Source organism: Dendrobates tinctorius, unplaced genomic scaffold (genome assembly GCF_039654945.1).
Source record: "Dendrobates tinctorius isolate UK_male_01 unplaced genomic scaffold, ASM3965494v1 ptg000076l, whole genome shotgun sequence".
In the NCBI taxonomy this organism is placed as follows: domain Eukaryota; kingdom Metazoa; phylum Chordata; class Amphibia; order Anura; family Dendrobatidae; genus Dendrobates; species Dendrobates tinctorius.
In genome coordinates, this window is record NW_027361744.1 from 6,954,501 (window position 1) to 6,982,318 (window position 27,818).

Below are 27,818 nucleotides of genomic sequence, written 5' to 3' on the forward strand. Positions count from 1 at the left end.
GTATTAGCTATCCCTCCTAGCTTTGTGTCATCAGCAAATTTAATCAGTTTACCCTCAATTCCTTCATCTAAATCGTTGATAAAGATGTTGAACAATACAGGGCCCAGGACAGAGCCCTGTGGTACCCCACTTGAGACATTCTTCCAACTGGATGTGCAGCCATTTACGACCACTCTTTGGGTCCGATCACTAAGCCAGTTATGAATCCACCTAACAGTTGCCTTGTCCATTCCATACTTAATCATTTAATCATTTAATAAGTGAGCGCATCTAGAGTTGATGTGTAACAAGCGCAATCATTCCATTAAGCCCTACTAAATGCATAAATGCACAATATGAGAACAGAGCAGTCTCATAGAAAATGAATGATACCAAGGTAAATGCAGTTAGATATGGGATGCTATATAGGGGCTCATACTGTATATAGGAGCTATATGGGGACTCACACTGTATATAGGAGGCAATATGGTGGCAAACAATGTATTCAGGAGGCTATATGTGAGTGCTCATACTGTATATAGGAGGCTATATGGAGACTCACACTGTATTCAGGAGGCTATATGTGGGCTCATACTGTATATAGGAAGCGATTTGCAGGCTCATACTGTTTATAGGAAGCAATGCGCAGGCTCATACTGTACATAGGAGGCTATATGTGGATGCTCATACTGTATATAGGAGGCTATATGAGGCCTCATACTGTATATAGGAAGGGATGTGCAGGCTCATACTGTATATAGGAAGCAATGTGCAGGCTCATACTGTTTATAGGAGGTAAACACTGCATTCAGGAGGCAATATGTGGGTGCTCATACTGTATATAGGAGGCAAATACTGTATTCAGGAGGCTATATGTGGCCTCATACTGTATATGGGAAGCGATTTGCAGGCTCATACTGTATATAGGAGCCTATATGCGGCCTCATACTCTATATAGGAAGCGATGTGCAGGCTCATACTGTATATAGGAGGTAAACACTGCATTCAGGATGCTATATGTGGGTGCTCATACTGTATATAGGAGGCTATATGCGGCCTCATACTGTATATAGGAAGCGAAGTACAGGCTCATACTGTATATAGGAGGCTATATGCAGCATCATATTGTATACAGGAGGTTATATGTGGGTGCTCATACTATATATAGGAGGCTATATGTGGCCTCATACTGTATATAGGAAGCGATGTCCAGGCTCATACTGTATATAGAAGGCTATATGGGGACTCACACTGTATATAGGAGGCAAATACTGTATTCAGGAGGCTATATGTGGGCTCATACTGTTTATAGGAAGCGATGTGCAGACTCATACTGTTTATAGGAAGCGATTTGCAGGCTCATACTGTATATAAGAGGCTATGTACAGGCTCATACTGTATATAGGAGGCTATGTGCAGGCTCATACTGTATATAGGAAGCAATGTGCAGGCTCATACTGCATATAGGAGGCAAAAACTGTATTCAGGAGGCTATAAATGTCACCTGCTTAACCCAGCAGGAAGTTAAATGTCACCTGCTTAACCCAGCAGGAAGTACGGCGGAGTCTACAAATCACTAAAATTGACAAATCCCCGGGCCCGGATGGGATACACCCCCGAGTACTGCAGGAATTAAGCACAGTCATAGATAGACCATTATTTTTAATCTTTAAAGATTCCATAATAACAGGGTCTGTACCACAGGACTGGCGTATAGCAAATGTGGTGCCAATATTCAAAAAGGGGACAAAAACTGAAATTGGAAATTATAGGCCAGTAAGTTTAACCTCAACTGTGGGTAAAATCCTGGAGGGTTTTCTAAGAGATACTATACTGGAGTATCTGGAGAAGAAAAACCTTATTTACCCAATATCAACATGGGTTTACAAGAGACCCTTCCTGTCAGACTAATCTGATAAGCTTTTATGAAGAGGTAAGTTCCGGACTGGACCAAGGGAATGCAGTGGACGTGGTGTACATGGACTTTTCAAAAGCTTTTGATACGGTGCCACACAAGGTTGATACATAAAATGAGAACAATGGGGATAGGGGAAAATATGTGTAGGTGGGTTAAGAGCTGGCTCAGGGATAGGAAACAAAGGGTGGTTATTAATGGACCACACTCGGACTGGGTCACGGTTAGCAGTGGGGTACCACAGGGGTCAGTTTTGGGCCCGCTTCTTTTTAACATATTTATTAATGACCTTGTAGAGGGCATAGAGAGTAGAATTTCAATATTTGCAGATGACACTAAACTCTGCAGGGTAATTAATACAGAGGAGGACAATTTTATATTACAGGAGGATTTATGTAAACTAGAAGCTTGGGCTGATAAATGGCAAATGAGCTTTAATCGGGATAAATGTAAGGTCATGCACTTGGGTAGAACGAACAAGTTGTATAATTATGTGCTTAATTGTAAAACACTGGGCAAAACAGTCACTGAAAAAGACCTGGGTGTATGGGTGGACGACAAACTCACATTTAGTGGCCAGTGTCAGGCAGCTGCTGCAAAGGCAAATAAAATAATGGGATGCATTAAAAGAGGCATAGATGCTCATGAGGAGAACATAATTTTACCTCTATATAAGTCACTAGTGCGACCACACTTAGAATACTGTGTACAGTTCTGGTCTCCGGTGTATAAGAAAGACATAGCTGAACTGGAGCGGGTGCAGAGAAGAGCGACCAAGGTTATTAGGGAACTAGGGGGTCTGCAATACCAAGACAGGTTATTACACTTGGGGTTATTTAGTTTGCAGAATCAAAGGCTTAGGGGTGATCTTATTACAATGTATAAATATATGCGGGGACAATACAAAGACCTTTCTAATGATCTTTTTACTCTTAGACCTGTGACGGGGACAAGGGGGCATCCTCTACGTCTGGAGGAAAGAAGGTTTAAGCATACTCACAGATGCGGATTCTTTACTGTAAGAGCAGTGAGACTATGGAACTCTCTGCCATATGATGTTGTAATGAGTGATTCCCTACTAAAATTTAAGAAGGGACTGGATGCCTTTCTTGAAAAGTATAATATTACAGGGTATATACACTAGTCTCCTTAATATTGCGTTGATCCAGGGAGCTAGTCTGATTGCCGTATGTGGAGTCGGGAAGGAATTTTTTTCCCCAATGTGAAGCTTACTGTTGCCACATGGGGTTTTTTTGCCTTCCTCTGGATCAACATGTTAGGGCAAGTTAGGATAGGATATGGGTTGAACCAGATGGACTGAAAGTCTCCCTTCAACCTTAATAACTATGTTACTATGTTACTATATGTGGGTGCTCATACTGTATATAGGAGGCTATATGCGGCCTCATACTGTATATAGGAAGCGATGTGCAGGCTCATACCGTACATAGGAGGCAATATGTGGCCTCATACTGTATATAGGAAGCGATGTGCAGGCTCATACTGTATATAGGAGGCTATGTGGGCTCATATTGTATATAGGAAGCAATGTGTAGGCTCATACTGTATATAGGAGACTATATGCGGCCTCATACTGTATATAGAAGGCTATATGCGGCCTCATACTGTATACAGGAGGCTATGTGGGCTCATACTGTATATAGGAGGCTATATGCGGCCTCATACTGTATACAGGAGGCTATGTGGGCTCATACTGTATATAGGAGGCTATATGCAGCCTCATACTGTATATAGGAAGCGATGTACAGGCTCATACTGTATATAGGATAAAGTACAAATATATCCCAAATACTGGAAAAAAATTCTTCAAAGGCTCAACTCACTGGAAATATAATAGCAAAAAAAATCTCATAAATGAGCTATTAAGCATCACAAGAGATCAAAATTGGAGTTTTATTCGGTCGTCCATGACAGCACCACCTGAGAGAGGGGATCCGCCCTTTAGGAACAGGAAACCTACAGATACAAAAAGGGCGGCACCTCTCCCACGCATCAGTTGGTTTCCTGTTCCTAGAGGACAGGACTCCCTACAGATCGTCCGTCATGGAGTCGACGAGGGATTCCCAGGCCGGCTGAACGCCTCAGGTAGCGGGGGGATCTCCTACCTCGGTCCAGTTCGGGGTCCCTGGAAGCACCAAGGTGGGGCCGGGTAGGTCGCCACGGCTGTGGTTGGAGCAGGTGGAGCATAGGGTCCGGTGGACAGCCGTCTCCAAAGTGCGGGCACCAGGTACGTATACGCCCCTCCTGAGTCTCCCCCTGGGGTCCGGTCATCCTCCCGCGTCCGGGTCGGCGGTCGCGCACAGTCGTCGGGCGCAGGCGGGCGCATGTGGGGGCGGCGGGCACACCGGAGCCGGGGGAGCCCTGCCGGCTCCGTTCCGCGCGCTCCCGCGGTCTCTGACGCACGGTGGAAGTGACGCGGCGGAAGGGGCGGAGCCGGGGATGCCGAAACCGGAAGTCGGGTGCTGGCCGACTTTCCAGTGTGCGCCGCGTGTGCGCGGCGGTCCGGGGGGACGCGCTGTACCCGTGGCGAGGGGTGGGGGGAGGCGGAGCATGCAGGGGGGGGTCGCGGATGCTGGGGAGGTGCCACGCCAGAACCCTGCTGACCCGGGTACAGGGAGGCCTTAAAAGGCAGGAGGCAACGCTGCGGGGGTGCTTCTGAAGGCCCAGCGATGGATATGACAGAAGCCCCCATAGAGCAGCAGGACGAGATACAGGAGCGGCCACAGAAGGAGGCCGTGGCGAAGCCTCATGCGAGTGGCCAGCAGAAGAAAAAACGATCGAGTGAGCAGAGCCGCGGAAGTTCCTCCAGACTAAAGGACCCTCCTGCCTCCCTCCGTGATCCGGTACCTGCCTCACCTGCATGGGTAAGAGATATTCGTGAATGTACCCTGATGCAGTGTTCCCTTATGTATTTTTTGCAGGGGAGGAAAGCTACGGGAAAACAGAAGCACAGGGAATGTGCCCTCTGTAGTTGCCCCTTGCCAGACGGCCACCCCAAAAGATTGTCAGCCATGTGTGCGACAAACGGTAGGGGTTGGAAGGGAATGAGGGCCAGGGATAGACTGACAGGCCCTTACATTCTCCCCCGTCCTTACAGGTAGCGGAAGAAACGCCAGATTTCACCACAAGCCTGAGAGAAATAATCAGGACAGAAATGAAAGCCCTGTCAAAAAGGGATTCTTCTAGGGGGAGAGAAGTTAGCTTCTCAGGTTCGGAGTCCTCGGTTGCTCCTAGGAACAATGACTCCTCGGATTCCCCGGCCTCCACTTCGTCTTCTTCGGATGAAGACTCGAGCCGTTTCTGCTTCCCGTTAGACCAGATGGACAAACTAGTTAAAACAATAAGGTCCACCATGGGAGTAACAGACTCAAAACCAGAAATTTCGGCACAAGACGTGATGTTCGGAGGTCTAGATCCCAGGAAGCGCAGGGCCTTCCCTTTAAATGATAAGGTCCAGAGCTTAATAGATAGGGAGTGGAAAAAACCCAAAAAAAGAGGCTCCTTGCCACCGGTCTTCAAACGAAGGTACCCATTTGATGACCCAGTGGTGAACAGATGGGTTAAGGCCCCTAAACTGGATGTGGCAGTAGCCAAAGCCTCCAGAAAATCTTCCATCCCTTTCGATGACATGGCTTCCCTAAAAGACCCGCTGGATAAAAAAGCGGATTCCTTTGTAAAGGGATCATGGGAGATGTCAGCAGACGCCCTAAGACCAGCGATAGCTGCCACTTGTACAGCCAGATCCATGATGGTCTGGCTAGATCAACTGGATTCCCATCTGAGAGATGGAGCCTCAAGAGCATCCATTCGGAAAACCCTACCAATTATCCAGAGTGCCGCTGCTTTCCTGGCCGATGCCTCAGCAGACTCTGCAAGGATGGCGGCTAGATCCGCAGGGTTATCTAACGCAGCTCGAAGGGCCCTCTGGTTAAAATGCTGGCCAGGGGATATCCAGGCCAGGTCACGACTCTGCTCCATTCCTTGCGAGGGGGAATATCTATTTGGCTCTGCCCTGGATGAACTGTTAGAGAAAGCCGGGGATGATAAAAAGAAGTTTCCGAGCCTCCCGAATCCTTCTTATAGACGCCCCTTTACCAGGAAAGGATATTTCCATAGAAGGTCGTCCAGAGATCAGGGCAGATGGGATGACAAAAGAAGGAGAGGTACAGGTTTCATGTTCGGAGGAGGGGGCGCCAGGAAGGTCCAGCACGGGACACTAAAAAGCCGCCCCAATGACTAGAGGCCCTGGTAGGGGGGTGACTAGCTGCCTTCTACCCAGCCTGGTCCATGATTTCGGATAGTAATTGGATACGGGGGGGTGATAGCTACGGGTCTACAACTGGAATTCACCCGGGTTCCCCATGATCGATTTAGGGTCACCCCAATCAGGTCCTCCACATCAGAACAAGCTGCCCTGGAGGCCGAGGTTCATGATCTTTGCCTTAAGAAGGTCCTAACTGTGGTTCCAGAAGGTGAAAGGGGGAAAGGTTTCTACTCCCCTCTGTTCCTGGTCCGCAAGCCAGACAGTTCCTTTAGGACTATAATTAATCTTAAGTCCCTTAATGAATTCTTGGTTATACGCCCGTTTAAAATGGAAACAATTAATTCAACAATAAAATTATTGTTTCAAAACTGCTTTATGGTGGTGTTGGATTTGAAAGATGCTTACTACCATATACCCATTCATGCAGCTCATCAGCGCTTCCTCAGAGTGGCGGTTCAGTTAAATGGGTCAGTTGAACATTTCCAATACGCGGCCCTCCCCTTTGGGGTGGCAGTCGCTCCCCGGGTATTTACCAAAGTAGTAGCGGAAGTTATGGCCCATCTACGTGAATCTGACATTCTAGTAGTACCCTACTTAGATGACTTCCTGATTATAGGAAAAACGGCAAAACATTGTACGGAACAGCTACAGAGGGCAATGTCTGCCCTGGAGCGGTTAGGATGGCTGCTGAATATCAAAAAATCTCGGTTACAGCCGATGAAAAGCCAGCAGTTTTTAGGCCTGATTCTAGATTCTGAGAAACAGGAATGCCGTCTGCCTCCAGAGAAGCTTGTTCGTTTACACTATCAGGTCCTAAATGCTTCCAATAACCCCACCATGTCCCTTAGGAAAGCCATGTCCCTTCTGGGTTCCCTTTCCTCCTGTATCCCAGCGGTGCAGTGGGCCCAGTTTCATTCAAGAACACTTCAGGGTGAGGTTTTACTGCATCAAAGAATCCTCGGAGGTTACTTAGAGGGCCAGCTAACCTTGTCCCGAAACACAAGGGAGTCCCTAGAGTGGTGGCTGGACAAGGATAATTTATCCAGAGGAGTTCCCTGGGAATTCGACATATCCCGCATAGTCACTACGGATGCTAGCCCTTCCGGCTGGGGGGCTCATATGGGTGAGGTCGTGGTCCAGGGCCTATGGGACCAGCACCAGATAAATGTCATCTAATTTGAAAGAATTGACAGCAGTAGAACAGGCAGCTAAGAAGCTACTTATGTATCTGCAGGGCCATCATGTGCGAGTGCTCTCCGACAATCAGGTCACCGTGGCTTATATCAACCACCAAGGTGGGACTCGTTCCAAACCCCTGATGAATGTGACAGAACGGTTGTTCCAACTAGCAGAGCAGCATTTTCTATCTTTGACAGCGCTACACATAAAAGGGAAAGAAAACATTATGGCAGATTTCTTAAGCCGCAATCTGCTAAGGCAAGGAGAATGGTCCCTAAACATCTCGATCTTCCACCTGATTGTGCAAAGGTGGGGACAGCCAGAGGCAGACCTCTTCGCCACCAAAGAAAACAGAAAATTGAGACTATTCTGCTCCCTAAATCCCAGAGACAACCCCCTGGCAGTAGATGCCTTTCTGATAATGTGGGACTTCAGGCTAGCATATGCCTTCCCTCCCCTATCGCTACTACCCTTGGTGTTGAGAAAGATCAGGAAAGACAGAGCAAGGGTTATAGTCATCGCCCCATTTTGGCCCAGGAGGGCTTGGTTTTCTTGCCTCAGGACCATGTCGGTGTCCGATCCTTGGGTTCTTCCGGACATCCCGGATCTCCTATCCCAGGGCCCAGTCTTCCATCCTCAGGTGGCTGGCCTACATCTGACGGCGTGGAGTTTGAGCGGGCGCTCTTAAAAGATAAAGGCTTCTCCCCAGACTTAATACCCTTCTTAAAAGTAGAAAGGCCATTACTACCAAGATCTATGTTAGAATTTGGAAGAAATTCCTTCACAGCTCGGGAATAGTCGCTGGGGGTTCAACACCTATAAATCAGATCTTAGAATTTCTTCAGAAAGGTCTGGACATGGGGCTTTCCACTAGTACCCTTAAAGTACAAGTAGCAGCCTTAGGGGCCCTCTTTAGCTGCAACATCACGAGTAATTACTGGATCAGTAGATTCATTAAAGCAGCAGGAAGATCCAGGCCGGTAGTGAAGGATAGATTCATGCCATGGGACTTGAATCTAGTCCTCACGGCCATGACGGAAGCTCCATTCGAACCTATTTCATCAGCTTCCATAAAAAACCTGTCCCTCAAAGTAGCGTTCCTGGTAGCTCTAACCTCTGCTCGCAGAGCTAGCGATATCCAGGCATTATCTAGGCGTCCTCCTTATATACAGATTAAAAATGAGCAATACTCACACCTGATCCAGCGTATTTTACCTAAAGTGGTTTCTAACTTTCATAGGACTCAGGAAGTAGTCCTTCCATCCTTCCTCCCTAATCCGGCTAATAAGAAGGAAGAGGAACTACATACCCTGGATGTTAGGAAGTGCCTTATAGAATATGTGGCAGCTACCGATCCTTGGAAGAAAGAGGATGCCCTGTTTATTTCCCACCAAGGCCCTAGGAAAGGTTGTAGAGTATCAAAGAATACACTAGCCAGGTGGATTAGAGAAGCGATTGCCTTAGCATACACCTCAAAAGGCAGGTCGCCACCCGGGAAGCTGAGGGCACATTCCACCAGAGCCATGGCGACCTCGTGGGCCGAGAGATCAGAAGTCTCCATTGACCAGATATGTAAGGCGGCTACTTGGTCCTCTCCGAGCACCTTTTATAGTCATTATAGGCTAGACTTGGGTGCTTCCACAGACCTCTCTTTTGGGATAAGGGTGCTGCAGGCTGTAGTCCCTCCCTAAAGTAGTTATTACTCTCTGTAATTCTCTCAGGTGGTGCTGTCATGGACGACCGAATAAAGTCTTAGTTACTCACCGGTTAACGGTATTTTTCGGAGTCCATGACAGCACCCGTATATTCCCTCCCTTTAGTTTAATTTGGGTGTGCACTTCTTATACGTACACGGGTAATTTAAATAGTTGTGTATAGTATTGTATATAAGTTATGCTATTAACCATTGTGGTCCTCTGTGCTCTGTAATCCAACTGATGCGTGGGAGAGGTGCCGCCCTTTTTGTATCTGTAAGTTTCCTGTTCCTAAAGGGCGGATCCCCTCTCTCAGGTGGTGCTGTCATGGACTCCGAAAAATACCGTTAACCGGTGAGTAACTAAGACTTTTCAAGCTAAATAATTTTATTTAGAATAATTAACAGAGCATAAATGCTAAATGCAAGTTACAGCAGACATAAACACAATATAGCAGTTAATAAAGTTTTTATCTGTATAAAACATGTAGTTTCTTTGCTTTCCTTTCACAAATAGAATGCATAGTAAACAGCAAATTCTCCATTTACATAATATGTATGCCCAGATAAGGTTTTGCATACAATAAGTGCCCAGAGTAAACTGCTGAATATAAAGTGCATAAGTGCCTTGTATCAAATAAGCCTGGTAGGCATTAAGTGTACACAGAGTAAAAACTGTCTATGCAAATTCCAGAGTAAGATACAAGGACTGCATTAGAAAGTAACAACTTACATGTGCTGTGTATGTCGCTGTAAAACCTGCCGCCCCTACGCGCGTTACGCCGCAGCTTCCTCAGGAGGCGTGGTTTACAAGTGCCCCGGATCTAGTTTATATAGTGCGGTCAACCAATAAACCGCTTTCCCTAATAAAGCTTGAAAAATTCAGGACCTGCGCTGTAGTGTCCACAATGACGTCAATAGTATCCAGTTCTAAACGTCCACAGCATTATCGGCGCATGCGCTGTTGAGTCCCCACTATGTACAGCGAGTCTATCATCAGCATGAAAGCGGCTCAAGCTGCAAAACAGCCAGAGACAGCCACATACCAGACTGAGCACGTCAGAAGGCTCCTAGGGAGGACTGAACTGGGCATGCGCTCAAGTGAGGACAAGAAAATAAAATAATTATGAAGAATAATAATCACTATTTAAAGTGATAGCAAGTGTTGAAAGTGAGGGGATAAAACATAATGATGCTGAAATAATTATAGCGGTGTGTATGAACCATTAAAGTGAATATGCCTGACATAGAGTGCAAAGGCACACACATATGTGTCAATTATAAGCACACTATGCAAGCAATAAAAAATTTTTAACAATTAGCATAATGTGTATGCAGGCTATATGAAAGTGTATGTGCATCATATAACTATAACAACTATATATCATGTCTCTGTTAAAAAACAAATGTACATAAAAATAACACATGGCATTCAATACATACATCAAATGTCATATATCATAAAGTAATTATACAAACAATTATGTATAATGAATAATACATAGCACAAATATACAAAGAAAATTGTGAAAAAAATAAAAAATGAGTGAAAAAAATATAAATAAAACAAAAATGTAAATGAAATAAACAAAAAAAGAAAAAATGAATAAAAATGTGAACAAATAACATGAAATATTGAAGACCCAATGGGTACGAAAAGAGCCGTAGATTTCTTGTGAGAGGAGTGTTTCTTCATAAAATCTTGAAATGCCCTCAACAATGAATTCCATGCCAGATCATATATTGCGATGCGAAGATAGAGAACTGGAGTATAAGCACAGGAAAAAATAATTAAAAACAGAAAACTAAAACCAAGACTAAAAAGATACCCATACGATTTTTACAGAAAGGACCCAAAACCATTACTCTCATTCAATCATGTTTTTTTTGCTACTGTATATAGGAGGCTATGTGCAGGCTCATACTGTATATAGGAGGTAAACACTGCATTCAGGAGGCTATGTGGGTGCTCATACTGTATATAGGAGGCAATATGCGGCCTCCTACTGTATGTAGGAGACTATGTGCAGACTCATACTGTATATAGGAAGCGCTGTGCAGGCTCATACTGTATATAGGAGGCTATATGCGGCCTCATACTGTATATAGGAAGCAATGTGCAGGCTCATACTGTATATAGGAAGCAATGTGCAGGCTCATACTGTATATAGGAGACTATGTGCAGACTCATACTGTAAATAGGAGGCTATATGTGGCCTCATACTGTATATGGGAAGCGATGTGCAGGCTCATACTGTATATAGGAGGCTATACGTGACCTCATACTGTATATAGGAGGCTATATGCGGCCTCATACTATATATAGGAAGCGATGTGCAGGCTCATACTGTATATAGGAGGCAATTCAAAAGCAGGAAATATCCAGCTACAGATCCAGGGAAAAATTGTTAAAAACAAAAAATGAAGGAGAGCGATAGTGGCACCTGTGTAAAAGGTTTTGTAACTGCTGCGACTCTAGACCAGACCAGGTCTAGCCGACCAGAGTATAAGCCGAGGCACCTACTTTTGCCACGAAAACCTGGGTGAACTTATTGACTTGAGTATAAGCCGGGTGTGCATTGACCACTCATCCCTACCGTGGTATGCATGGTTCCCTCGTCCCTGTCATTGTCTGCATGGCTCCTTATCCCCTATCTTTGTATGTATGATTCCTGTTAAGAAAAAAAAACATCCTATTTACCTGCCTGCGCGCCGTCGGTGGCACTGCATCTTGTTCCGGCCATATAACACGGATAATTCTTGGTAATGACAGTGAATATTTAGAACAAATTCAAAACATTAATTATTCAATAGAGCCCAATAGCAAAAGCAGCGTTTTGAATGAACAATCACATTTCTTGGTAGAATCATGCAGGATTTAAACTTTTGATGTTTGTTTACTCCTCTCAAGAGCCCAAACAAGTTTCTAAAAGGATGAGTTTACAACTACTTTACTTTTTGAGAAAATTCAAAACATTCATTATAATCAATAGTGCACAAAATAGCAAAAACCAGCGGTTTGAATAAACACTCACATTTCTTGGTAGAATCTTGTAGGATTGAAATTTTTGATGTTTTTCTATTCCTCTCATGAGCCCAAACAAGACTCTAAAAGGATGAGCTTGCAGCTACTTTACTTTTGGAGAAAATTCAAAACATTCATTATTCAATAGGGCCCAAAATAGCAGCGGTTTGAATGAACAAATCACATTTCTTGGTAGAATCATGCAGGATTGAAATTTTTGATGTTTTTATTACTCCTCTCAACAGCCCAAACAAGTTTCTTAAAAGGATGAGTTTGCAACTACTTTACTTTTGGAGAAAATTCAAAACATTGGGGGGCGTGGCCAGCGTCTGAGCTGTATGGAAGTCTGAGCTCTGTGCTTCTCTCCAGGGCAGCCTGCCAAGCGGTGACAGAAAGCGTTAATTAAACCAGGACTGGCGTGGAGGGGTTGCGGAAGCTCCACTGACACCAACGGTACCCTCAGAATATGGATCCGCTCAGTAAAAGAGCAGAAAAAGCAAGAAAACTGGAGCGCTCTCCCCTTATGCTGAGGAGCCAAGATGGCGCCCGCCTCACAGCAGCCACAGCCTGCAGCCCCAGCCTGAGCGGCGCACAGCAGGAGAGAACACCACAGAGGCTGAAACATGCGGCATACAAGTCAGGGGTTAAGTCTGCCCCCACCCCTGCTAAAACCGCCGCTCCATTTGATAAAGAAAGCGGTAATTTTAATATCAAAGATAGCGCTGTGAAGAAACCAGCGAAATATCGCGAGACTGACCGGGGGACAAGCGGGATTACGCAACAGGTACGCAAATTGCGTACCTTAAGCCAGAATCTAGCGCAGCCCATGAAATCTAGTGCAGCAGCAACGCTCACCGCTGCAATAAATGAAACAAACACAATGAGAAATGCCTCTTCTTGCCCAGATATATCTAATATATCAGACACCCCTCTAACGCCGCCGCAGAGGAAATCATCCCCTGAATCACAAAATAGCCGCAGATTAAGCACTAGCTCTGCTGAGCTGCAACATGAATCACAGTTGGAGGACTCACTCTCCTCAGACAAACCTGTATCTGAGAGCATTCTACAAGTACTAATGGAGGTAGAGGCCACTAGCAATGCAGCCTCAGAATTATTCATAAAGAACATGATATGCCTGCTAGCAAAGACATTCCAAAAACAAATAGAGGGATATAATACAAACCTCCAAAATAATATAGACAGTCTGGGCCAGAGAGTGGATCACCTAGAATCCAAAATGGAGGAAATGGTTAAGTCTCATAAAACCTTAATAGATGAACACTATGCCTTAGAAAAAGAGGTTACCTTTCTAAAATCAAAGTAAATAGAGCAAGAGGACAGAAGTAGAAGAAATAACCTTAAATTCAGAGGAATACCTGAAAATGTTTTGAATTTTCTCCAAAAGTAAAGTAGTTGCAAACTCATCCTTTTAGAAACTTGTTTGGGCTGTTGAGAGGAGTAAAAAAAACATCAAAAATTTAAATCCTGCATGATTCTACCAAGAAATGTGATTGTTCATTCAAAACGCTGCTTTTGCTATTGGGCTCTATTGAATTATGAATGTTTTGAATTTTTTCCAAAAATAAAGTAGTTGCAAGCTCATCCTTTTAGAGTCTTGTTTGGGCTCATGAGAGGAGTAGAAAAACATCAAAAATTTCAATCCTGCACGATTCTACCAAGAAATGTGAGTTGTTGTGAGCTCATTTTCCTCTTCACTACTGAGGCCTGATGAACTCCCTCTTCTGTTAAGGAAAGGTAGTGAGCCTGATTATCAGGCACCTGAGCCTAATGATGATGACTGGCTGAGTGGAGTTACGGACTGGATATAAGGCTGCCGACGCCCTCCTGCCCTGCGGGTGATTTCTCTGTGGGATCCTTGGAGACCAGTCTGAATTCCTGCTCTTCTAAAGCTAAGTTTTTCTGCGCTGCTTTTTGCATTTGTGCTTTGATTTTGTTTGCTTTGTTTTTCTGGATTTCTGCCATTCCCTGCTGGGGTGAACTGAATTCCTTTAGCTCTGTCTTCTGAAAATACCGGAGTGCTGATATAGTTTTTGAAGCCTAGCTGCTTCAGGGTCTTTTTCCATATCAGCTGTTGGCTTATTTCTTTGATAGGGTTTTTGGCAGATTGCAGACAGCAACCGTCCTTTCCTGTCCTGTTTAGTTTAGCTTGGGCCCCATCGTTTGCTCAGCCTATCTTTCTATCTGTGTGAATGTTTTTTCATCTTGCTTCACAGTCATTATATGTTGGGGGCTGCCTTTTACTTTGGGGTCTGCTCTGGGGCAGTTTAGATTTCCTTTTCTGTCTTTAGGCTATTTAGCTCTCCGGCTGTGATCGAGGGGTCTAGGGCACCGTAGGAACCCCTTACGGCTACTGCTAGTTGTGTTGATAGGTTCAGGGGTCTGCAATCTGATAGTTGCCAACGTCTCTGGACGTAGCTTCTATTTTTGTGTCTGCCTCCTACGGTGACTCTTCATAACAGAATCACCCGCCATACCGCAGATCCTAGGGTACTCAATAGCAGGAAAGAATTGTAAAAAAAAAAAAAAGGTGCGTATATTTTTTCCTCTATATCTGAGGCCGTAGGTGGAATTTTTTTTTTTCTCTCAATGGAGATAAAGCAATTGTCTAATCGTGTGGAGCAGCTCGCTGCGGAAGTGCGGGGAATTTCCGCCTACCTTGCTCATTCACATGCTACTGAACCAAAGATTCCTACACCTGATGTATTTTTTGGGGATCGGTCTAAATTTTTGAATTTCAAAAATAATTGTAAATTATTTTTTGCCTTGAAGCCTAACTCGTCAGGGAACTCCGCGCAGCAGGTTAAAATTGTCATCTCTTTGCTGCGTGGCGATCCCCTGGATTGGGCATTTTCTTTGAAACCAGATGATCCTATTCTGACTAATGTGAACGCATTTTTTCAAGCCTTGGGGTTGTATGACGAACCTAATGCCATTGATCAGGCTGAAAAGACCCTGCTGGCATTGAACCAGGGTTGGGATTCTGCAGAATTGTACGGTCAAAAATTCCGAAAGTGGCGGTACTTACTACCTGGAATGATAATGCCTTGGCTGCTCTCTTTCAGAAGTGTTTGTCAGAAGCCGTAAAAGATACTATGGTGGGATTTCCTGTTCCCTCTGGTCTTGACGATTCTATGTCATTAGCCATTCAGGTTGATCGGCGTTTGCGTGAATGCAAAACTGCACGAGAGGTGTTGTCACCTGTTGAACAAATGTCTGAACCTATGCAATGTGATAGAGTTTTCTCCAGAGAGCAGCGTCAGGAGTTCAGAAGGCGTAATAAGTTGTGTTTTTTCTGTGGGGATGCCTCGCATATTATTTCTGTCTGTCCTAAATGAGAGAAACGCTTTGCACACACGTTTTCTGTTGGTGGTGTTCAACCTAAGTTTCTTTTGGCTATTACTCTGATCTGCTCCCTGTCCACATTTTCCGCCAAGGCTTTTGTGGATTCGGGAGCAGCCCTAAACCTAATGACCTTGGATTTTGCTAAACGTTGTGGATTTCCAATGACACCTCTGCAGACGCCTATCCCTTTGAGGGGGATTCATGCTACTCCTTTGGCTAAAAATAAACCTCAGTTTTGGACCCAGGTGGTAATGCGGGTCGCCCCAGACCATCAAGAAAATTGCAGATTTTTGGTGTTGCATAATCTGCATGATACCATTGTTCTGGGGTTTCCCTGGTTACAAATTCATAATCCAGTTTTGGATTGAAAATCTGTGTCTGTGGTGAGTTGGGGTTGTCGGTGTGCCTTTAGTGAGGCTCTGGTGTTTTCCACCTCTCCTCAGTCGCATGATGTTCCTGATTATTTGGCGGACTTTTATGATGTATTTAGTGAAAATGAGTCTGCATCTCTGCCTCCTCATAGGAGTTATGACTGTGCAATTGAACTGAGCCCGGGGTGTAAATTTCCCAAGGGTCGGCTCTTCAATTTATCTGTACCCGAGCATGAGGCTATGCGATCCTATATTAAGGAGGCGTTGGAGAAGGGTCATATTAGACCATCCTCGTCACCCTTAGGTGCCGGTTTTTTTTTTGTAGCCAAAAAGGATGGATCATTAAGACCTTGTATTGATTATCATGCCCTCAACAAAATTACTGTTAAATATCAGTATCCGTTACCCCTGATTTCGGATCTATTCTCTAGAGTTAAAGGTGCTTGCTGGTTTACCAAGCTTGACCTCAGGGGGGCGTATAATCTTATTCGCATTAAGCATGGGGATGAATGGAAGACGGCGTTTAATACTCCGGAGGGACATTTTGAGTACCTGGTGATGCCTTTTGGGCTCACTAATGCCCCTTCTGTCTTCCAGTGCTTCATGAACGATATTTTCCGAGATTTTGTCGATAAATTTTTGATTATCTATCTGGATGATATTTTGATATTCTCCAAGGATTGGGATTCTCATGTGGAACATATACGGACTGTGTTCCAGATCTTGAGGGAGAATTCCCTGTATGTCAAAGGATCTAAATGCCTTTTTGGAGTACAGAGGATTTCTTTTTTGGGATTTATTTTGTCTCCGTCAACTATCGAAATGGACCCGGCCAAGGTACAGGCCATTTACGATTGGGTTCAGCCCACTTCTTTGAAGGCTCTCCAGAAGTTTTTGGGTTTTGCTAATTTTTATCGGAAATTTATAGCAAAATTTTCTAGTATTTCCAAGCCATTGACTGATTTGACTAAGAAGGGTGCTGATGTGTTAAATTGGTCTCCGGAGGCTGTTTCTTCCGTTCAGGAGCTGAAGCGAAGATTCACCTCCGCCCCGGTTTTGCGGCAACCTGATGTCTCACTTCCGTTCCAGGTAGAGGTGGATGCTTCTGAGATTGGTGCAGGAGCTGTTTTGTCCCAAAAGGATCCTGTAACATCTAAAATGAATCCCTGTGCTTTCTTTTCCCGAAAGTTCTCTCCATCTGAACGTAACTATGATGTGGGGAATCGGGAACTGTTGGCCATGAAATGGGCATTTGAGGAGTGGAGACATTGGTTGGAGGGAGCTAAGCATCAAGTCGTGGTCCTCACTGACCACAAGAATTTGATTTACCTAGAGTCGGCTAAGCGCTTGAACCCTAGACAGGCTAGGTGGGCCTTGTTTTTTACACGTTTGGATTTTGTGGTTTCTTTCCTTCCTGGAACTAAGAATGTCAAGGCTGACGCCCTCTCTTGGAGCTTCTTTGCGGATTCTCCTGTGGTGACCAAGCCTGCTACCATCTTAGGCGAAGGGGTAGTTCTTTCTGCCATCTCGCCCGATTTGAGACGTGCTCTGGAAGAGTTGCAGGAGGACAAACCTGAGCGTTGTCCCAGTGGAAAGTTGTATGTTCCTGACCAGTGGAACAAGAGAGTGATGTCTGAAGTTCATTGCTCTGCTTTGGCTGGTCATCCAGGTATTTTTGGTACTAGAGATCTTGTGAGTCGGTCCTTTTGGTGGCCCTCCTTGTCTCGTGATGTCAGGAATTTTGTGCAGTCCTGTGGGACGTGCTCCCGGTCTAAATCGTGTTCTCGCTCTAGTGGGTTGTTGATGCCTTTGCCTGTCCCCAAGAGGCCATGGACCCATATTTCAATGGATTTCATCTCTGATATGCCTGTCTCTCAAAGGATGACTGTTATTTGGGTGATTTGTGATAGGTTCTCTAAGATGGTTCATCTTGTACCACTCCCTAAGTTGCCGTCTTCCTCTGAGTTGGTGCCCCTGTTTTTTCAACAGGTGGTTCGCTTGCACGGGATTCCTGAGAACATTGTATCTGACAGAGGAGTTCAGTTTGTGTCTAGATTTTGGAGAACTTTCTGTTCCAAGCTGGGAATTCAGTTGTCCTACTCCTCTGCTTTTCACCCTCAGACCAATGGGCAGACAGAGAGAACAAACCAGACCTTGGAGTCATATTTGAGATGCTTTATTTCCGCTGATCAGGATGATTGGGTTTCATTTTTGCCCTTGGCCGAATTTGCTTTAAATAATAGAGCTAGTTCTGCCACTTTGATGTCACCTTTTTTTTGTAACTTTGGGTTTCATCCTCGATTCTCTTCAGGGCAGGTGGAGCCCTCTGCCTGTCCAGGTGTTGACACTGTGGTGCAGAGAATGCACCGGATCTGGGACCAAGTGGTAGATAAGTTATCTCTCTCCCAGGAAAAGGCCCAGCGGTTTTCCAACCGACATAGGACCATTGGTCCTCAGTTTAAAGTTGGTGATATGGTGTGGTTATCATCAAAAAATATTGCTATGAAGGTGGCTTCTCCTAAGTTTAAGCCTAGATTTATTGGACCTTACAAGACTTTGGAGATTATTAATCCGGTCTCTTTTCATTTGGCTCTTCCTGTCACATTTAAAATCCATAATGTGTTTCATAAGTCTCTGTTGAAGAGGTTTGTTGAACCTTTTGTTCCGGGGGTGGCACCTCCAGACGTTGTATTGGTTGAAGGTAACATGGAATATGAGGTAGAAAAAGTATTGGATTCTCGTCTGGCGAGACGGAGACTCCAGTATTTGGTTAAGTGGAAGGGTTATGGTCAGGAGGATAATTCCTGGGTCTCTGCCTCTGATATTCATGCCAAAAGATTGGTGCGTGCCTTCCATCGGGCTCACCATGATCACCTTGGTGGCGTGGTTGAGGGTTCGGTGACCCCTCCTCAAGGGGGAGGTACTGTTGTGAGTTCATTTTCCCCTTCACTACTGAGGCCCGATGAACTTCCTCTTCTTGTAAGGAAAGGTAGTGAGCCTGATTATCAGGCACCTGAGCCTAATGATGATGACTGGCTGAGTGGAGTTATGGACTGGATATAAGGCTGCCAACGCCCTCCTGCCCTGCGGGTGATTTCTCTGTGGGATTCTTGGAGACCAGTCTGAATTCCTGCTCTTCTAAAGCTAAGTTTTTCTGCGCTGCTTTTTGCATTTGTGCTTTGACTTTGTTTGCTTTGTTTTTCTGGATTTCTGCCATTTCCTGCTGGGGTGAGCTGAATTCCTTTAGCTCTGTCTTCTGAAAATACCGGAGTGCTGATATAGATTTTGAAGCCTAGCTGCTTCAGGGTCTTTTTCCATATCAGCTGTTGGCTTATTTCTTTGATAGGGTTTTTGGCAGATTGCAGACAGCAACCGTCCTTTCCTGTCCTGTTTAGTTTAGCTTGGGCCCCATCGTTTGCTCAGCCTATCTTTCTATCTGTGTGAGTGTTTTTTCATCTTGCTTCACCGTCATTATATGTTGGGGGCTGCCTTTTACTTTGGGGTCTGCTCTGGGGCAGTTTAGATTTCCTTTTCTGTCTTTAGGCTATTTAGCTCTCCGGCTGTGATCGAGGGGTCTAGGGCACCGTAGGAACCCCCCACGGCTACTGCTAGTTGTGTTGATAGGTTCAGGGGTCTGCAATCTGATAGTTGCCAACTTCTCTAGACGTAGCTTCTATTTTTGTGTCTGCCTCCTATGGTGATTCTTCATAACAGTGAGTGTTCATTCAAACCGCTGCTTTTTGCTATTTTGGGTCCTATTGAATAATGAATGTTTTGAATTTTCTCCAAAAGTAAAGTAGTTGCAAACTCATCCTTTTAGAAACTTGTTTGGGCTGTTGAGAGGAGTAAAAAAACATCAAAAATTTCAATCCTGCATGATTCTACCAAGAAATGTGATTGTTCATTCAAAACGCTGCTTTTTGCTATTGAGCTCAATTGAATAATGAATGTTTTGAATTTTCTCCAAAAGTAAAGTAGTTGCAAGCTCATCCTTTTAGAGTCTTGTTTGGGCTCATGAGAGGAGTAGAAAAACATCAAACATTTCAATCCTGCATGATTCTACCAAGAAATGTGATTGTTCATTCAAAAAGCTGCTTTTTGCTATTGAGCTCTAATGAATAATGAATGTTTTGAATTTTCTCCAAAAGTAAAGTAGTTGCAAACTCATCCTTTTAGAAACTTGTTTGGGCTGTTGAGAGGAGTAAAAAAACATCAAAAATTTCAATCCTGCATGATTCTACCAAGAAATGTGAGTGTTCATTCAAACCGCTGGTTTTTGCTATTTTGGGCCCTATTGAATAATGAATGTTTTGAATTTTCTCCAAAAGTAAAGTAGTTGCAAACTCATCCTTTTAGAAACTTGTTTGGGCTGTTGTGAGGAGTTGAAAAGCATCAAAAATTTCAATCCTGCACGATTCTACCAAGAACTGTGATTGTTCATTCAAAACACTGCTTTTTGCTATTAGACCCTGTTGAATAAGGAATGTTTTGAATTTTCTCCAAAAGTAAAGTAGTTACAAACTCATTCTTCTACAGTCTTGTTTAGGCTCATGAGAGGAGTAGAAAAGCATCAAAAATTTTAAACATGCACGATTCTACCAAGAAATGTGAGTGTTCATTCAAACCACTGCTTTTTGCTATTGGTACCTATTGAATAATGAATGTTTTGAATTTTCTCCAAAAGTAAAGTAGTTGCAAACTCATCCTTTTAGAAACTTGTTTGGGCTGTTGTGAGGAGTAGAAAAACATCAAAAATTTCAATCCTGCATGATTCTATTAAGAAATGTGAATTCATTCAAACCGCTGGTTTTTGCTATTGGGCCCTATTGAATAATAAATAATTTTCTCCAAAAGTAAAGTAGTTGCAAACTCATCCTTTTAGAAACTTGTTTGGGCTGTTGAGAGTAGTAGAAAAGCATCAAAAATTTAAATCCTGCATGATTCTACCAAGAACTGTGATTGTTCACTCAAAACGCTTCTTTTTGCTATTAGACCCTATTGAATAATGAATGTTTAGAATTTTCTCCAAAAGTAAAGTAGTTGCAAGCTCATCCTTTTATAGTCTTGTTTGGGCTGTTGAGAGGAGTAGAAAAACATCAAAAATTTCAATCCTCTGGCTTCAGTGTCTCTAGTATTTACCTTGGCCTCCAACACAGCCAGTTGCTGCTCAAAAGTGCGGTCTGCACAATCAACACTTGTTCCTGTGTTACTGGTGTTCTGTAATGTCAGTTGATCCCCTGATGTGTGTCCGGCAATGTCTTCTGCTCTGTCCACATTCCCACTACTAGTCCCTCCACCATTACCAAGCAGCAGCTTACCACCTCTGCACGATGGACCCCGGGCTACGAACGCACCTTACCATCATCTTTATTACTTGGTGCGTTCTGCCAGCCCTAACATTATGCTAGCGCCAGGGTTTGGCTCGTAATGGCGGATGAACAGCAACTACAGCGGTACATTCAGCAGCTGAAGGGTAGGTGGCGGCTTTTGAGTGCACAACCACAGCCGTGGATGTTACCACAGTAGCTGCTCAGGCTGCTAGCATCGCTGTAGCCACTTTGTCCAATGCCCCACCTGTTCCGACATTATCCTGTCTCCCGTTGCCAGATAAGTTTTCTGGTGATAGCCAGTAATGTAGGGGATTCGTGAGCCAGTGTACTATACACCTTGTGCTTCTGGCTGCACGTTTCCCCTCAGAGTGGGCCAAGGTGGGATTCATAATACCTCTCTCATTGGACAGGGCGTTGGAGTGGGCCACGACATTGTGGGAGTGTGACGATCATGCAGTGCAGAGTGCTTCACAGTTTCTGAACACTCTGAAACAGGTCTTTTTGGGACCTCGAGTCACCCACGAAACAGCGCTCCAATTGGCATCTACACAGGGTTCGTCCACGGTCAGCCAATTTGCTACCCATTTCCGGACACAGGCTTCCAAGCTGGAGTGGCCGGATAAAGTCCTCATTCCCGTGTTTTGGAGGGGGCTGGCTGACCATGTAAGAATGCTCTGGCCACTAGGGAGATTCCTGCCACACTGGAGGAGCTAATAGCGGTCTCTACTCGAATCGACCTTCATTTTAATGAGCGAAGGTTGGAATGAGCCCAGTGCAGGCAGAGGTTTCAGATGGCTCCCAGCTTCGCCAAACCCCTGGAATCCCCGGCCCAGACATCCGAGCCACTTGAGGCCATGGAGGTGACGCGGGCGGGATCTAAGTCCTGGACCGCTCGTACATGCATGGTCTGTCGGATATGCCAGCAGTGAGGAAATATCGCCTCTAGGTGTCCTCAGCGAGCGATGGAACGTCCACGCTTAGTGTCATTAGGAGCTGGTTCACTAGACGCAGCAATGCCATCCTCTAAGCTCAACTTTAGGGGGACTATCGGTATTGGCCCATCCACCCAGGTGGTAGAGCTTTGCGTGAATTCCGGGATGGAGGGCAAATTTATGTCTTCTGCCTTCTCCCGATGGCACGCAATTCCACTGGTGATGCTCGCCAAGCCAGTGACCATACGGGTGATAAATGGGTCGACATTACCCTCACAGATAACACATCAGACCATCCTATTTACTCTATCCATGTCTCCATGCCATCTGGAGATCATCTGCTAGTCATGTCTGAGGGCATTGATGAGGTTCTCTTAGGGATGCCATGGCAAAGCTATCACACCCCTCATATAAAGTGTTCTTCTGGGAGAATTCTGGGATGGAGTAAATCCTGTGAGGGTAGATGTCAGGAGTGCCTTCAAGTTGCTTCTACAGAGGTAACCGCAGATCTTTCCTCTCTCCCCAACCACTTTTGGTCCAATGCGGACATGTTCACCAAGAAGGCAGCGGAGTTTCTTCCGCCTCACCATCCCTACAACAGTTCTATTGACCTCTTGCCTGGTGCTGAGCCTCCCCGCGGTCAGGTTTATCCTCTCTCTCCCGTTGACAGTCAATGTCTCAGTACATCCAGGAGAATCTGGCAAGAGGATTCATTAGAAAGTCAGTGTCACCTGCAGGGGCGGGGTTCTTCTTTGAACAAAAGAAGAACGGGGTGCTACATCTGTGCATAGACTACAGGGGTCTTAACGCCATTACCATTAAGAACAAGTACCCTCTGCCCCTGATATTGGAGCTTTTAGATAGGTTGCGGGGAGCGAGGGTTTTTACTAAGCTTGATCTGCAGGGTGCCTACAACCTGATACGCATCCGTGAGGGGGATGAATGGAAGACCGCATTTAACATCAGGGATGGGCACTATAAATACCTGGTGATGCTATTCGGGCTTTGTAATGCTCTGGCTGTCTTCCAATACTTTGTGAACGACATCTTCCGGGATATGCTCACCACCTCAGTTGTAGTCTATCTGGATAATATTTTCGTCTACTCTCCAGATATTGACTCCCACCGGAGAGATGTTTGCAAAGTCTTCGACCTCCTACGGGCAAACTCCCTCTACGCTAAGTTGAAGTAGTGTGTGTTTGAGCAGGAGTCCTTTCCTGGGCTATATCATCAACCCCCAAGGATTGGCCATGGATCCTGCCAAGCTACAGGCGGTCATGGATTGGCAGGAGCCTCATTCCCTTAAGACGGTGCATCATTTTTTTGGATTTATCAACTAATACCGCCAATTCATCTCCCACTTCTCAACTTTGGTAGCACAGCTGGTAGACAGTCTGGGCCACCCATTGTGACACGTGTTCCAATTGTTCCATTGTGACACACCTGGCTGTTGTAAGTCAATAGGACACTCAGGTGAAGGTAGGTATTTAGGTAGGCCACAAGAGGGAGACAATGGAACACGTGTCACAATGGGCGGTACAGACTGTCTTCCAGCTGTGCGGAAGCAGCCAGCTTCAGTCTGCTGAGAGAGCCTCAGTAGACAGGTAGGGAGGTGGGTATGCACACTCATTGGTTACGATACCCAGCATCAGGAGAGATAAGGTTTCCAAAAACAGACTGATTTGAATTGAAACCACAGAAAGTTGCCTATTCAAAGCAATATTTGAATGCTTTTTTCAACTTTGGTTCCTCTGCATTAGTTTTTTCTTGGTCCAAGTTGCACATTTCAAATGCCAAATGCATTTGGCTTGATTTAACTTGACCAACTCTGCTACATCAATTACTCACCTATATATGGAAGGCATTGTATTGTATTCAGTCTGCAGTTTAAATCATCTATCTTGGCTTTTGCTGCTTGGTAGGTACAGGTGTGAAGCTGCTGCAATGTGTGATACATTTCTGCACACCCACCGTCTTAGTAAGGGAAAAGCGCCCCCACAACAAGTTGGAGTTTCGGTGAGAAAAGAGCCCGTACAGGGTGAAGCGACTACTCAGCAGACAGGGACCCGTCTATGAGATTCAACCTGAAACAGGTGAAGAGCTTCCCACCCGTACACTACATCGGAATAAGCTGCAACCCTGCTTGTCTCGGGACCCTCGAGTGGTACCAGCTGCCCCGATGCCCACGGCAGCTGAACCAGTGATGCCTGAGACTACAGAAATAACCGAGGAAACTTCGACTTCCACTTTCCTAGTGGCTGATTCTTCAACCTCTACTGATCTAAGACGCCCTGAACGTTCAATGGCAGGTGTACCCCCATACGCTACAATCAGGACAAATTCATCTGGCAAATTGTACAAGGTCTGGAAGATTGCTAGCAGGAGCTCCAGAAACTCTCTCCTATGGAATGGCGAGCTCACAGGGAGGGAGAATGTAAGGGAGTGAAGTGTTGTGAGTTCATTTTCCCCTTCACTACTGAGGCCCGATGAACTCCCTCTTCTGGTAAAGAAAGGTAGTGAGCCTGATTATCAAACATCTGAGCCTAATGATGATGACTGGCTGAGTGGAGTTACTGACTGGATATAAGGCCGCCGTCGCCCTTCTGCCCTGCGGGTGATTTCTCTGTGGGATCCTTGGAGACCAATCTGAATTCCTGCTCATCTAAAGCTAAGTTTTCTGCTCTGCCTTTTGCATTTTTGCTTTGCCTTGTTTTGCTTTGTTTTTCTGGATTTCTGCCATTCCCTGCTGGGGTGAGCTGAATTCCTTTAGCTCTGTCTTCTGAAAATACCTGAGTGCTGATTTAGTTTTGAAGCCTAGCTGCTTCAGGGTCTTTTTCCATATCAGCTTGCTGGCTAATGTCTTTGATAGGGTTTTTGCAGATTGCAGACAGCAACCTTCCTTTCCTGTCCTGTTTAGTTAGTTTTGGGCCCCATCGCTTGCTCAGCCTATCTTTCTGTCTGTGTGAGTGTTTTTTCATCTTGCTTCACCGTCATTATATGTTGGGGGCTGCCTTTTGCTTTGGGGTCTGCTCTGGGGCAGTTTAGATTTCCTTTTCTGTCTTTAGGCTATTTAGCTCTCTGGCTGTGATCGAGGGGTCTAGGGCACCGTAGGAACCCCCCACGGCTACTGCTAGTTGTGTTGATAGGTTCAGGGGTCTGCAACCTGATAGTTGCCAACTTCTCTGGTTTTCTGGACGTAGCTTCTATTTTTGTGTCTGCCTCCTACGGTGACTCATTCATAACAGTGAAGTACAGGAAGAGCCGAGGGAGAGTTCCCTCCTCTCCTTCGTGCCCTGAACCATTGACAAGGGCAGCAGGTTCCCCGGGGGACACTCTAGCACCCAGAAACAGGAAGGTAGGACAGCTGAGAGCGATTTAGATGAAGGAATTGAGGGTAAACTGATTAAATTTGCTGATGACACAAAGCTAGGAGGGATAGCTAATACTAGAGAAGAGAGAGAGAGGATTCAAAAAGATTTAAATAAACTGGAGAAGTGGGCAGCAACTAACAGAATGGTTTTTAACAGGGAGAAATGCAAAGTACTACATCTGGGCAATAAAAATGAAAAAAGCATATGCAGAATGGGAGGAATAGGGCTAAGTGACAGCACATGTGAAAAAGACTTGGGTATACTAATAGATCACAGACTGAATATGAGTCAACAGTGTGATGCAGCTGCAAAAAAGGCAAATGCAATTCTAGGATGTATTAACAGAAGCATACAGTCTAGATCACGTGAGGTCATTATTTCCCGCTACTCCTCTTTGGTCAGACCTCATCTGGAATATTGTGTCCAGTTTTGGGCACCACATTTTAAAAAAGACATCAACAAACTGGAGCAAGTTCAAAAAAGAGCGACCAGAATGGTGACCGGTCTGCAAACCCTGTCTTATGCGGAAAGGTTGCAGGATTTGGGAATGTTTAGTTTGCAAAAGAGAAGACTGAGAGGAGACTTAATAGCTGTCTACAAATATCTAAAGGGCTGTCACATTGTAGAAGGATCAACTTTATTCTCATTTGCACAAGGAAAGACTAGAAGCAATGGGATGAAACTGAATGGGAGGAGACATAGATTAGATATTAGAAAAAACTTTTTGACAGTTAGAGTGATCAATGAGTGGAATAGGCTGCCACAAGAAGTGGTGAGTTCTCCTTCAATGGAAGTCTTCAAACAGAGGCTGGACAGACATCTGACTGGGATGATTTAGCGAATCCTGCTTTGAGCAGGGGGTTGGACCAGATGGCCCAGGAGGTCCCTTCCAACTCTACGATTCTATGATTCTATACTTGGAGCAAAAAGGATATCATCAGTCTCATACCCCCCTGGCTCCCGTAGTAACCCCTCGTACCCCAACTAGACATCGTTAAAGTCTCAGGATCCAGAGTACTACGGACTACAAGCGCTGCTGGTGACTCGGCGCCAACATTGGAGAAGAGTGACACCTTCAAACAAGACCCCAGCAGACTGATAAGTTATTTTCTTAAGGTAAAACTTATTACTGTTAAATACTGTTTATGCTTTTTGACCGTTTGCTAAACCCATTCACATTATATTCATTTCCACACTGTTAATTTCACCAGTGTCATTCCCTGTAAATAAACTTCCCTATAACTGTTGGTCCGTCTGTTCCATGGTGACATACCTACTATTTCTGCATGTTATTATAGCCTCAGCAGACAGGTAGGGAGGGGGGTATGCATGCTCGTTCATTACAATACCCAACGTCAGGAGAGATAAGGTTTCAAAAAACAGACTGAATTGAAACCAAAGCAAGTTGTCTTTTCAAAGCAATATTTGAATGCTTTTTTCAACTTTGGTTACTCTGCATTAGTTTTTTCTTGGTCCAAGTTGCACATTTCAAATACCAAATGAATTTGGCTTTATTTTGAATTGACCAACTCTGCTACATCAGGTATTCACCTATATATGGAAGGCATTGTTTTGCATTCAGTCTGCAATTTTAATCATCTAACTTGGCTTTTCCTGCTTGGTAGGTAAAGGTGTAATAAGCTGCTGTAATGTGTTTAGCTTTGGATGCATACATTTCTACCTACCCACCTGCTACAAGGCCTTCAGCCCCTTACCCTCAGTACTTCCCACCTTAATTCAAGTATCCCATGTGTATTTAAGTTGTTCAATTTCTACCACATTCTGGACGTTTATGATTTCTTTTGTGAAACATTGTCTCCCTCTTGTGGCCCTCCAACTTCTAAATTTTGTGTATATGTATTCAATGACAAAGAAGGAATTGGTCTGGTGTGTTGATTGAATTAGTGGCCTACCTAATTACCTAACTACCTTCACCTGTTTGAGTATCCTATTGGCTTACAGCAGCCAGGTGTGTCACAATGGAACAATTGGAACACGTGTCACAATAGGCGGCCCAGACTGTCTTCCAGCTGTGCGGCAGCAGCCAGCTTCAGTCTGCTGAGGTAACCTCAGCAGACAGGTAGAGAGGGGGGTATGCACGCTCGTTGGTTACAACACCCAGCATCTGGAGAGATAAGGTTTCCAAAAAAAAGACAGAATTGAATTGAAATCAAAGCCATATTTGAATGCTTTTTTCAACTTTGGTTGCTCTGCATTAGCTTTTTCTTGGTCCAAGTTGCACATTTCAAATGCCAAATACATATGGCTTGATTTAACTTGACCAACTCTGCTACATCATCTCCACCTATATATGGAAGGCATTGTATTGTATTCAGTCTGCAATTGAAATCATCTATCTTGGCTTTTGCTGC